Source organism: Saccopteryx leptura, chromosome 6 (assembly GCF_036850995.1).
Source record: "Saccopteryx leptura isolate mSacLep1 chromosome 6, mSacLep1_pri_phased_curated, whole genome shotgun sequence".
Taxonomy (NCBI): Eukaryota; Metazoa; Chordata; class Mammalia; order Chiroptera; family Emballonuridae; genus Saccopteryx; species Saccopteryx leptura.
In genome coordinates, this window is record NC_089508.1 from 178,586,086 (window position 1) to 178,599,716 (window position 13,631).

A 13,631-nucleotide genomic window follows, 5' to 3' on the forward strand; every position below is an offset into this window, starting at 1 on the left:
TCACTGGCCACCTAGAGCAGGGCTTCATATTTTAATTAATTCCACAGAACCAGGAAGGAGGGAAGTTCAATATAAATTCTGGGATCTTTGAAGTTTTTGTAAACTTGAAAAAAAAATTCCAGCTACCCATGTCTGCTAGGTATTTTAACCGCCTATATTTTGGTGATAAAGTTTTTCAGTGACTTCATCCGCTTGTTTCTTTATTTCCTTAGTTGAATACCCAGAGCTCTCCTCACCATTAATCCTTTGAAAATGAGCCACTTTGAATCACTTGAATCTTGTTTCCTAAAGTGGACTCGTTCTTTGATCCATGAAGCTGGGCCATGCTTTTCAATCAGGCTCAGAGAACCTGGATTATCGCTGAAGCAACGCCCTTAAAATGCTATCTCGCCCATTTCAAACGCCCTTCACTCCAGTATCCCCGTTGGGGTTTATGACAGAGACCACATTTGGTTCTGCTTTGCCAACGGGGTTCAGCTCCTATTAGTTATTTCCGCAAGTGGGAAGGAGAGAGGAAATGGCTGGGTCCTCTATGAGCTAGTGCAACGGACCTGCAAGGTGCTTGGATTTCGGTGACCAGAAAATTGCTCTCACCTCCGTGTCATTACGCTCCCAGTGAACTAGCCTGCAAGCGTGTTTGTGTTGGGGATCTAATATATTGCCTTTCAATCAGAGCTGAGAGCCACTGAACACACAGACAGAACATGACGAGCAGGTCAGGAAAGCAATAAAGATTTTACAGAGCTGTCCAAGGTGCTAAATTCACTCAATAATGGCTTTGGCACCATAGTGTTAACCTCTCATTTACTACCAGTTTGAGGGACTAAATTGAAGTAGCTGACTTCATTTACCTTGAAATGTATATTTTATGACATTATGTAAGCAGATTGAAAGGGCACTGCAGTTTTAACAATTTAAAGGCTCAAGCATGTTTAAGATGAAACTTGAATATTTATTGTATATTGCACTTAAAGTATATAGAATGTTAAAATGTATTGATTAAATTTGTAAAAGGCATTATAAAGATGACAGGTAGTATAAAAGATGTATGTCTTTTAAAATCAAATTGATAGTGTATGCTATCTTTCCTGTGGTCACAAGTGTAATTTTTTTGCAGTTTTATATGGTAATTTGAAAAATCTCTAATTTCACATTAGGAAATGATTGAGCCTGGTATGTGGGGGGGAAAAAATTCCCATAAGGGGAAGAACTGGATGTTTCACATAATCTTTTGTCTCTGAAATTGTTCCTGAAGCCTTATGTTTTGTGGCGTTAGGAGTCTAAGGACCCTTCCACTATAATATGCAACTTTAATATTTCTGAAAAGGAAGAGCATTTGACTAGTAGTACTATCTAATTTTTCAAGGCATTTATTTGTCAGGAGAGATTTTCTCTTCTTTTCATAATGTTTAAAAAGTCTCTCTGCTTGCAGTTTAAAACATGAGGGTAGAGATTAGATTCTTCCAAGATAATTAATCCCATCCTTGGATTAAAAAGAAAAAATACCATCACACTGGGGAACTAGGAAGACAAATACTTGTACCTTCAATATTGGGAAGCCTGCAGGCCCCTCACAGAGCGAATGCTTATTCTTGGTCTACGTCCTGAGTCAGGCTATTTTTCTTTTCCTGGCCTTGCGTTTACTTCTCCATTAAAGAAACAGAAAATGTTTGCTCCTTGAAAACAACAACTTTTCACCATCTAGTTCCTGTCACAATTAAATTTTGGTTTTACTCGCCTTGCCATGGCTGTCAGTTGATAATTATGTGGACAGGGGGTGTGAAGAGGAGGGAAAATGGATAAGGATGAATGGAGTTCCAAGAAAGAGTTCCAGTGTAATTCTTCCAGATTTTACATATGTTTTGGAGCCTTATTATAATAAAAGTGCTGAGTGGGGTACAGGTACAGAGAAAAGAGTCAGCTTCGTCCATTAGCTGATCATTTCTGAGCTCCCTGTTGCCCTGGTGGTCACTCTCCTTTCAAGGCATGCTATCTTCCCACAGTCAAAGTACAGGGTTCTCCTGGGACTACAAAAGATTCCCCCCACCCCCAGTCTGGCCCTACCCTCTTTATCCAGTCTTCTCTCCCTACACATGTGAAGAACTGCCCTCCATTCTGGTCTAGCTCATCCTTCCCAGCCTAGAAGTAAAATGGTGGGCTCCTCTCTATCTCCATACTGTTACTCCTTCTGCTGCTCCTTGATTTAGAATGCTGGCTTCAATCTGCAACAGTGCCTTCCCATCCTGTAAAGTCTGGTGATGGTGGTGGTGATGCTGGTGCTGATGGTGCTATTGGTGGTGGTGATGGTGGTGATGGTGGTGGTGATAATGGTGGTGGTGATGGTGGTGGTGATGCTGGTGCTGATGGTTGTTGTTGGTGGTGATGGTGGTGATGATGGTGGTGGTGATGGTGATGATGGTGGTGGTGATGATGATGTGATGGTGGTGATGGTGGTGATGGTGATGTGATGGTGGTGATGGTGATGGTGATGGTGGTGGTGATGGTGGTGGTGATGGTGATGGTGATGGTGGTGGTGATGGTGGTGGTGGTGATGGTGGTGATGGTGATGGTGGTGGTGATGGTGATGGTGATGGTGGTGGTGATGGTGATGGTGGTGGTGATAGTGGTGGTGGTGGTGGTGGTGGTGATGGTGATGGTGGTGATGGTGATGGTGATGGTGATGGTGGTGGTGGTGGTGATGGTGATGGTGATGGTGATGGTGATGGTGATGGTGATGGTGGTGGTGGTGGTGGTGATGGTGATGGTGGTGATGGTGATGGTGATGGTGATGGTGGTGGTGATGGTGATGGTGGTGGTGATGGTGATGGTGATGGTGATGGTGATGGTGATGGTGATGGTGGTGGTGGTGGTGGTGGTGGTGATGGTGATGGTGATGGTGGTAATGATGATGGTGATGGTGATGATGGTGATGATGGTGATGGTGGTGATGCTGGTGGTGGTGGTATAATGATAAAAAAAGAACTATGGTTTACTGAAAAGTGGAACACTAACTCATGCAGTCTTCAAGAGAGCCTCTAAGGTACTGTCCATGTCACCACATAGCAGATGAGGAAACTGAAGCTTGGAGAGGTCACCCAGCTTTTCCTGAGTTCACATGGCCAGAGAATGAATGACTGAGCAGGGACTCAACCTCCAGCCCACTAGACGTCAGAGCCTGAGCTTTGGAGAACTATGCTACTCTCTCAAAATGAATTCTGCCTTCACTGAGACCCCAGCTCCTAACCTCTCTCTCATTCCTCTGAAAGACAGTGCTGCCTGTAACACCCAGCACTGCACTGAAGTCAGGGCTGTGGGGTCCTTTTGCTCTGACTTTTGGGGAGGTAGCGTCCACTCCCCACGAGGCTGTAGGCTCTGTAAAGACAGAGAGGAGCCTGAATCTCCTCCTCTAAGCCCCTAGCACAATGTTTCCCAAAGCAAAGGCCTTGAGAAATTCTGTGGGAGCATTTATTCTAAGGTATAGCTACTGATTTTTGAAAGTGTATGCTTTCAAATAAATTTGACAAAATGGCAAAGGCAATGTATTTGGCACAGTTTACAAAAGCAGAAGACTTCAATTCATGCTCTCTTTGGCTCCAGACTTTTTAAGCCCATATAGAACTTCCCAAAGGTTAAGCTTGATCACTGTGGGGATTTTAATGCTCCTCCCCCACTTTTTATGAATTCACTCTTTCATCCCTGCTGGCTTATGTTTACATTTTAATTTTGTGATTAATATAATGACCTTGTTGGGTACAGACATTATCTCAAACGATAGGCCCCTAGCAACACGAGGTTGGTCTGGATGAACATGAGCCCTTTGTCGACTGTACTCTTAGACCCTTAGAAATACCTAGCTGTTGGCGGACTCTGGGGACCAGGCATATCATGTCTGCTAGGCGGCTGTGTATCACTCATCTGTTCTGTTCCACAACAGTAAAGTCTCTGAGGATCATTTGCCTTCCATGGACGTCCTCTCTCCAGGGCCTGACCCTCAGTGTGTGACTGAGAAGCACACGGTCCCTGCCCACACCTAGCCTTCCAGGAGGAAGGAGAAGACTGTCTAGTTGCCTAACACCGAGCCCATGGATAGACCGAACTCACTGTTTCTGAGCCACTCAGACCCCGAGGAGCAGGGGACGCGGCCTGAAAGTCCTCTACCTCACAGCCCATCGTGCTAACTCACGAACCAGACGGACACCCATCCACCAACACGACACTGACTCCAAGTTTCAGAATCAGCTTTGGAGACTCTGGGAACTCCCTACACAAAATCAAGGCCCAGGGAGGCTTCAGTAACTCCAGAGGGCAGTCTGTGTGTGGCTTTCTGCCCCTCAGGTGGGAAATAACACTGTGCAGGATGCAGAAGGAAACAGAAGCTCGGCCACAACCATCGGAGGCGAGCTGGCTCGGGGGGCTCCTGGGGGAGCAGGGCAATGCCTCTCCATCACGGCACGTTTACTCAACACCCATCCATCACCAGTCCGCTTTGCCTTATCAGGGGAGTCAACGTGCAGTGGGCAGAACAAATACCAGGGACATAACACGAAGCAAGGTGGCAACGCCACTCCTGACTGAAAGGCGTCGATTTCGTTCCCGTCCTCTCTCCAGAGTTTTACTACTACAGGGTCCAAATTTTGACCGGTACACTCAGCTCACTAGCCCCGAAGTTCTAGCTCCTGTCCTGTTTGTTTCTGAATGGCCGGGTGACACTACAGATCAGAAATTCCGAAAGCCAAAACCCGGATTGGGATTGCCGAGGCCCCGCCAGGCTGGATGCGCGGAGCAATCAACACGAGCGGGACGGAGAGGTATTTCTGCGGAGGGCCGTTTTATGTCCCAGCTCCCTTTGTGTTTATTCAGCCAGATGGAAAATTCCACAATGGCAGCCTTTGCATTCTGAAAAACCATATAATGAGGGCAGTGAGGGGCAGAGGAAAACAAACCAAAATAATATGCGAGCACTGTTTAGTTTCCGATCCTCTGAGACATTCCTCAAATTCTTCACTTTTCTGGTAATATGAACTCGCAACACAGCTCGCCGCAGAGATCATTAGGAACCTGGAGGGCTGCGCTTCGGAGGCTCTTTACCCAGAAGCCCTGTGACTGAGAAGAGTCACTTACACTTAGCACGGATATAATTAAACATGTTTCTGTTGAAAGGGGCACGCTCATTACGGCTAAGGACCACTTTAGAGTAAATTGAAATGGAAAGGAGGAGCGCAGACGAGGTGGTGGTAGCAAGTGGCTATTTCCAGGGACGCATAAAACGCCAAATGTGTGAAAAATTATATCTTACAACCCTGCATTCTAAAAGACTTCAGAGTATCGTACTATTATACAAGAAGCTTTCGTGGAAACTTACTGAATATGCTCGAACACACTCGCCGCCTGTAGCCTCAAAAGAAAAATCAAATTGAAACCATCCCCCAAACCCTTCAGACATTTCCGGAACAAAGGGATGGGAGATTCGGAAGGTGTCTCCTGGTATTAATCCACGAGGTGTCGAAAGCACGCTGGTCTAGTCTACAGTCAAGGCAGGGGGTGCGTCTACACCTCCCTTTCCTTGTAAAGTTGATTTTACGTGCAGGTTGGATGAGAGCCCTCGTACCGGCTCAAAGGTATTATTACGGATCATCAGGCTGGAGGCACCTCAGAAAGCTTTGCCTTTATTACAAACATGGGATTGCAGACTTTCTGGGTCACATGCATTAAAGTAGCTGTACGCTGACTCCATCAACGTAAGACATGCTAACTTCCATGATTGACTTTTACAGTGGAGAGAAAAAGGCTGTTTTCAGGGAGCTGTTATTGCCTCCATGGAAGGAGGGAAAAAAATCAATGAGAGTGAAATGAACAAGAGATTTTTGTCTGAGTCACAGTTAATACCACTGAAGAGCTATGGATATTAAAAGGTCAACAAATAAATTAGCCAGAGTGTTATGAAATGAATGATTTGGCTTATAATTTTATTGAGTGAAAATTGTTCGCCGCCTATTAGACCAGGTAATTTTTATCTGGTGCCTCAATTACTGTTCCGTAAGCAATAATACAGTTGTAAGAGCTGTTGGTTCGATCGGTGACCTCTGAGAAGCTGGGTAGGACAGCTGACTTTACGGTGATGGATAACCGAGCTTGGTCCCCACGAGGTGCCAAGCCGCCCTTGCCTGCAAGGGGATCTCATAAAAGAAACATTACAGCTTGATTCATTTTTACCAAAATGTTCGACTTTTCAAGTGTCAGCAGTTAAGTATAAATTGTGAAACCAGGTATTCCTGAGAAGAGTTATGACAATGGCTTTGCCCTTCTCTGTTTGGTCTCCTGGCATTCTCTTCAAAATGGTGTCATGGTAATTGGTGAATGGGAGCCTGGGGTGCCTCCCGCCACAGATGCAGTGACAAAATGGTGCCCGCACCCTTGTGAGCATGACCCGCTCGGAGGTACAAGAGCTGAACCTGGCGACCTCTGGCCGGCTCTTCTGATTCCAATTCATTGTAGTGGTTTCAGGCCCACGCTCTGGGTGAGGTCCTGCTGAGTGGCCTTGGAAATCGGCCTTCTGATCAGGATAAAAGTCTCTGCTTAAAGAGGAGGCCCTGGACAGAGGTGCCTTTTTCAGGGGTGGGTTGTAAAGTCAGCACATGAAACAAAAAAAAAAAAAACGGCCTAGAGTCAAAATTACCCTTGAAAATCTTTGAAGTCACCAAGGGCTAGGGCTCTTGGAAACACAAAAGCCAAATATTAACTACTTCTGTGTCCCTTTGTCTTCTGGCTGCGGCTTCCCCTTCCCTTAGGGCGGAGGAGAATCAAGAGCTGGCTTGAAAAGAGAAGGACCACTGAGGAAAGGAAGAGAGGTATTGTCCTACATGCGTGCGTATGTCTATATCTGTGTGTGTGTGTGTGCGTGTGGTATGTGCGCATACACATGTGTGTGTGTACATTCATGGTTTTGGATGAGTGTGTATATCTAAACTTGAGTGAGTGATCTGTGTATGCTGGGACTATGCTGGATTGTAAAGCTATCTCAGGGAAGCACAGCTATAATTGTTTTTCAGCTTCTTAAAATTGTTGAATATCATCGGTGATTATATGGACCTCCAGACAGACATCTGTAGATGAGGACTTCAAGGTCCTAACTATAACTGCGGTTAAACTCCACTGCCTCCAGAGCGCTAGGGCCCCGTGCTAATTACTCCCATGCTTACGTGAAGTGTTCCTCACAGCTGAAAACGGTGAGCAAGGCTGAAGGCCTCCTAGTGTCTGTCTCTAAGGGCTCTGGTCTGTAAGAGGGGGCCGCTGGAGGGTGCGGGGTAGGAATGAGCGCCCTGCTCCTCCTGTGACTTCTTGTCCTCATGAGTCATTATAGTCAAGGCTCTTTTATGTGAGGTGTGTGATGACGGAGGTTAAAAACTTAGTCCCCTCATCAAGATGTCCCGCGCTAAAGAAGGAACTTGAAAGAGGTTCCAGAACTAAGCTATTGGAGTAAACGGTTACGGAAGTCCCTCCCACAGTGACCCCGCAGCTAAAGGGGAAAGGGATTCCGAGGTTTGTTCTGTGTGCATTTTCAGTTCTTGCTGCCATTCTGCCTGGCTCAGCCATTTGTTATACTAAGCTAACCATAGTATACGCTACCTACCACTTCCCTGTTCCCCCCCACCCCCAGCCAAGTTGAGGGATTGTTTTTTAAAGACTGGTTTGCAAAGTTGTCTTTTTCCTTAAAACTCCCTTTCTGAATTCTAGGAGGCAGTGCTTTGGGGTACTGGCCCTGGAGTCCAATAGAGGTGACCCCCACCACCCATGCTCTGCCACGTGTTAGCACTGTCATTGTGTCTGCGTCCTGGTCTGTGAAGCAGGGTTAACACCAGCACCTGGCTCACAGACACACTCTGCTTACTGCGCAATAGCCAGCAACAATATTGATAACCCTCCCATGTCTTCCCGAGAACCTGGACAAATGCATTCTTAGAATCAGCGTGTATTGGGCACCGTGAGTGCTATTTGCAATCTTTTTTTTTTTTTTTTTTTTTTTTTTTTTTTTTTTTTTTTTTTCATTTTTCTGAAGCTGGAAACAGGGAGAGACAGTCAGACAGACTCCCGCATGCGCCCGACCGGGATCCACCCGGCACACCCACCAGGGGCAGTGCTCTGCCCCCCAGGGGGCGATGCTCTGCCCATCCTGGGCGTCGCCATATTGCGACCAGAGCCACTCTAGCGCCTGAGGCAGAGGCCACAGAGCCATGCCCAGCGCCCGGGCCATCTTTGCTCCAATGGAGCCTTGGCTGCGGGAGGGGAAGAGAGAGACAGAGAGGAAAGCGCGGCAGAGGGGTGGAGAAGCAAATGGGCGCTTCTCCTATGTGCCCTGGCCGGGAATCGAACCCGGGTCCTCCGCACGCTAGGCCGACGCTCTACCGCTGAGCCAACCGGCCAGGGCGCTATTTGCAATCTTATTGGCAAAACACTGCGGAAGATTCTGAATGGCCTAATAGCGTAGAAGTCTGGTCAGGTAGGAAACCTTTATTCCCCAGCTGCATAAGCTTTCTGTCCCTTCTGAGCCTCAGTTTCCTCATCTCTAATACGGGCATGCCACAATAATGACAAAGAGAATAACTTACTGCCATATAAGTCAGTCAACGATAAGATACATCACTGAAAACGTGTGAATTATACATCTTGTAGGGGCACTGGGCTTTTTAACTGAAGCAGCAATCTCCCTCCTCAGAAAAACGGCATGTGCACAGAAGTGCATCCTCATCACACACACAATTCTATATATAATTTCAGGGGTTCATAGATCCAGATGAGACTCCCTAATAAAAACAGCAGTAGGGGACACCAAGTCCCTAAACTATGAACATTATCAAAGTGGGGAAGTAGAATTTGCCTGTCAGATTTCTGGCAGAGAGAGGAGAGGTATGGAAAATGTACTGTAATCCCTAGTTTGTGTTTTTGACAAGAGAATGCAGAGACAAAATTTTTTTGGAATCAAACATAAGCATGCGTCGTCTAACAGTCTGTTCAATAAACAGTATTGGGAAAATTGGACAAATACATTAAAAAAATGAACTAGATCCCCTTCTTACACCATATACAAGAATAAACTCAAAATGGATTAAGGACTTAAGTGCAAGACTTGAAACCATAAAACTCCTTGGAGGAAACATAGGCAGTAAAATCACTGACATTCCTCTCGGCAATATTGTTTTCTGATATATCTCCTCGGGCAAGGAAAACAGAAGAAAAAATAAGCAGCTGGAACTACATTAAACTGAAAAGTTTTTGCAAAGAAAACTGTCAACAAAAGGAAAACACAAGCTCCTGAATGGAAGAACGTATTCTCCAATGATACAGCCCATAACGGATTACTACCCAAAATTTATAAAGAACTTACGAAACTCAATACCAAAAAAAGAAAAATCCAATTAAAAATGGGCAGAGGACCCGAATACACTTTTCTAAAGAGGACATAGGGATGGCCAATAGGCATATGGAAATAGGCTCAGTGTCAATAATCATCAGAGAAATGGAAATTTCAACCAGAATGAGATATCACCTCACACCTGTCAAAATGGCGCTCATCAGTAAATCAACAAACAAGTGTTGGTGAGGATGTGGACCAAAGGGAACCCTCATGTATTATTGGTGGGAATGCAGCTTGGTGCTGTCACTGTAGAAAACAGTATGAAGTTTCCTAAAAAAAATTCCTTATGACCCACTGATTCCACTTCTGGACATGTATCTGAAGAAACTCAAAACACTAATTTGAAAGAATATTATGTACACCTATGTTCACTGTAGTGTTATTTACAACAACCAAGTTATGGAAGCAGCCCAAGTGTCCATCAACAGATGTGTAAATAAAAAACAGGCAATACAGATATACAATGGAATACTCCTCTACCCTATAAAAGAATGAAACCTTACCATTTCCAACAACATGGATGGACTAAAGGATATTATGCTAAGTGAAATAAGTCAGATTGAGAAAGACAAATACCATAGGATTTCACTTTCATGTGGAAACTAAAGAACAAAATAAACAGAACAGAAGCTGACTCATAGATACAGAGCACAGCCTGATTGCTGCCAGATGGGAGGGGGTTGGGGCACTAGGTGAAATAAGGTGAAGGAATCAAGAAGTACAGGCTGGTAGTTACAAAATAGTCACTGGAATGTAATGATGTACCACATAGAGAATATAGACAGTAATACTGTAATAACTAGATATGGTTCCAGGCAGGTATTTGAATTATCGAGGGGATCACTTTGTAAAGTATATGATTGCTGTACACCTGAAACTATGTAACAGGAGTCAAGAACCTATGACTCGTGAGCCAGATGTGGCTCTTTTGATGGCTGCATCTGGCTCGCAGACAAATCTTTAATAAAAAAAAAAATAACGTTAAAAATATAAAACATTCTCATGTATTACAATCCATTCATTTCCTATCACTCATGTTCATGGTTGCGGGTGGCTGGAGCCAATCACAGCTGTCCTCTAGGACAACACCAAATTTTTATTGGATAATGCGTAACGTACATGGGTTGTTGTATGACTCGGACGGAATTACATTTTAAAATATGTGGCGTTCACGACTCTCTCAGCCAAAATGGTTCCCGACCTCTGCTATATAACATAATATTGAATATCCACTATAATAGAAATAGTTTTAAAAAATTAAAGCATGCTTTGTCTAGGAGTTGAGTACATCATAGGATTACTTTTGTGTCTGTATTTTTTCTTTGAGTCACTTTGGTTCCTGAATATTAATAGAATTTCTTCAAACTACAAAACAAACCAGGAAATAAAATGAGAGAGAGAGAGAGAGAGAGAGAGAGAGCGGTCAGTGTCACAGTGTGGAAGATAGAGACGTAGGGTTTTCCTTTATCCTTTTCTAACCCTTCGTCATCCTGCTAACAGGCAGTGCAGTTATGCAAAGATTTCTTATTTGTATTTTCACTGATGCAACTGCAGGTTTTGAATCACTGATAGTCTTTGCATAAAGACCAAAACAATAGAAGCATAATTAGAACACACTGTGTACAGTCGACTCCAGCTTCCCTTCGCCCCGGCTCCGCATAGATGATAAATCACTAAACACGCACACTCTTTAGGGAGGGCGATCTGGGGGTCTCGTCTCTCTATTGAGCAAAAACAGTGCCTGTGACTCGAGTCTAAATTCCAATTCTGCAAGTGTACAGTTGAACTGAATAATATTTGGCACAATGCAGTGCACAGCCGAGCCACTAAATGGCTGATTTACTAAATTATTATTAGATGAGCCCTTGCTGTTCCAAATGAAAGTGCAGTCACTGTCTTCCTTCATGGTGTGTTCAAATTGTTCTGTGTTTAAATATTCAGCATGAGGCTAATGTGAACTGATGAACCGAGACTATAAACATTCACTTTCAATACAGATAGAGCGACAGAGATACAACGTATCATGTGGCCTGCGGAGGTGAAAATGATTTATATTATATTTAAGGGATGTGGCTGCCTGCCTCCCTTCCTTCAAGGTACGCTTAATTAGCATGGCGCTGGAAAGGACTAATTCCCAGGTATAGGGAGAGCGGGTTGTGGAGGCCGAGGTTTGCTCACGTGCCAGTGAAGGAGCAGTTTCCTTGAGGCTCTGCTGCCTGGGCAGCTCAGACTTGGAGTTTTTTTCACAGCAGCCTGCACCACACCCGCAGAGTATCGGGTCCACCAGAAGAACTATGGTTTTGACACTTGTCTTTCTAGACCCACCAGAGGGTCTAGAGGCCATCCTTCACTACCATCCATCCCTCTGCAATCCGCCTTCCTTACAGCCCACATCTGCTACCTGGCTAGGCAGGCACCTCACTGAGCACCCCAGCGACTTCTTTACTGACACCTGCTGGAATGAAGAACAACCTTTTGCTTCTGGGACAAACATAACTCCTCCCCTGTCCTCCTCTGGGAAGGCAGTTATAGGCAAGCCCTTAAAATACTGCACTCACTTACAGTAGATTAGAATTTTTCATTGGTGCCGTGTTGCCATAACAACATGAAGACAGCAGATGACTTAAGCTAAGCCTGCAAAGCAAAAGGCTGCTCATCTGGCAGTTAAAATGAATACAGTTCATTTCACAAGTTTCCCATATGGACTCTTAGTGTATGGTAATGAGGAGACCATATGGTGAGGGAAGATGCACTGAGAACAATTGGGTCCCACTGGCTGAGTGGAAGTTGGGAGAGAAAGCCCGGGTGGGAGGTTCACGCTGGTGCGCGTGCTCTCTGGGTTCAAGGTTTGGTCGGGGTTTGTTTGGGGGTTTGTTTGGGATGGTTGTTTTTCGTAGGGGGTTTTGCATTACTTAATCTGTTCCTTAATATTTCGGCTGCATGAAATGACAAACATCTCGCAAATTTTGCAATATCATTCATCACAAACTGTCAGCAGTGTTTGCAAATCTGACTTGCCAGATCTTTTAAATGTGTTGTTCTTAAAAGGCAATAGTACTAAGTTTTTAGACAAAGTGCAGGAAAATTTAAGCACTTCTGACAAGCAGAGACATTAACAGTAATCATTTTAAAAACACTGGCATCTTTTGCCTGCATGTTTAGCTGTAAATAATGCGGGGAATGTATAAAAGCTTTAAAGTAAGAACGTAATAAATACTTTTTTATTATCTTTCATAAAGGATAAAAAACGCTACGAGCCAGGTACATGCGTTATCCATACATGCGGACATATGAAGATGGATAGCTTCCAGTCCTCACGACTAACCAGGCTGGAGACGGGCAAGGACAGCTGGGAAAGACCCTAAAGTCAGTTCTGACTACACATGCTTCATAAAAGATGAATATAAATGCATCAGTTAGACACGGTGAGCTAAATTAGAAGGTCAGGCAGGGCTGGGAGGGCTGAAAAATCACACAACCAATGAGTGTAATTACTCTTTTTTAAGTCTATTAAGTGGTGTTGTTCTATCAAGGCTCAGGGGTATAGGACATGGAGAACAAGATAAAGTAATGTGTATTTATTACTCCCACTGGATCAATTTACCAGATATTTTCAGCTCCATAAAGCAAAATACACAAATGCTGCCTTTGTTACTTTTCTCCAACTGCTTTATTTTCTCCAAAAAGAGGAACTGGCTCGTGAAGAAAAAACAAAAACAACAACATATTTGCCCTGTCGAGGTCCCTGTGCCAACCCCTTTCAGTGGGGCAGTGAGAGAGGGCTGACAAGATTGTGTATAGGAGAGAGGTGAGGGGGAGAGGGGTGAGGGGGAGAGAGGTGAGAGGGAGAGGGGTGAGGGGTGAGGGGGGGAGAGGTGAGGGGGAGAGGGGTGAGGGGGAGAGAGGTGAGGGGGAGAGGGGTGAGGGGGAGAGGGGTGAGGGGGGAGAGGGGTGAGGGGGACAGGGGTGAGGGGGGAGAGGTGAGGAGGGGAGAGGTGAGGGGGGAGAGGTGAGGCGGGAGAGGTGAGGGGGGAGAGGGGGGAGGGGGAGAGAGGTGAGGGGGAGAGAGGTGAGGGGGAGAGGTGAGGGGGAGAGAGGTGAGGGGGGAGAGGTGAGGGGGAGAGAGGTGAGGGGGAGAGAGGTGAGGGGGAGAGAGGTGAGGGGGAGAGGGGTGAGGGGGAGAGGTGTGAGGGGGAGAGGGGTGAGGGGGAGAGGTGAG

At 45.3% G+C, this 13,631-nt stretch overlaps 1 protein-coding gene across 8 annotated transcripts in view; it reads right to left on the reverse strand.

The window, feature by feature from the left end:
- The window catches only part of EBF1 (EBF transcription factor 1), a 394,807-nt gene that overhangs the window by 16,632 nt on the left and 364,544 nt on the right, over positions 1-13,631 (reverse strand). The window lies entirely within an intron of this gene.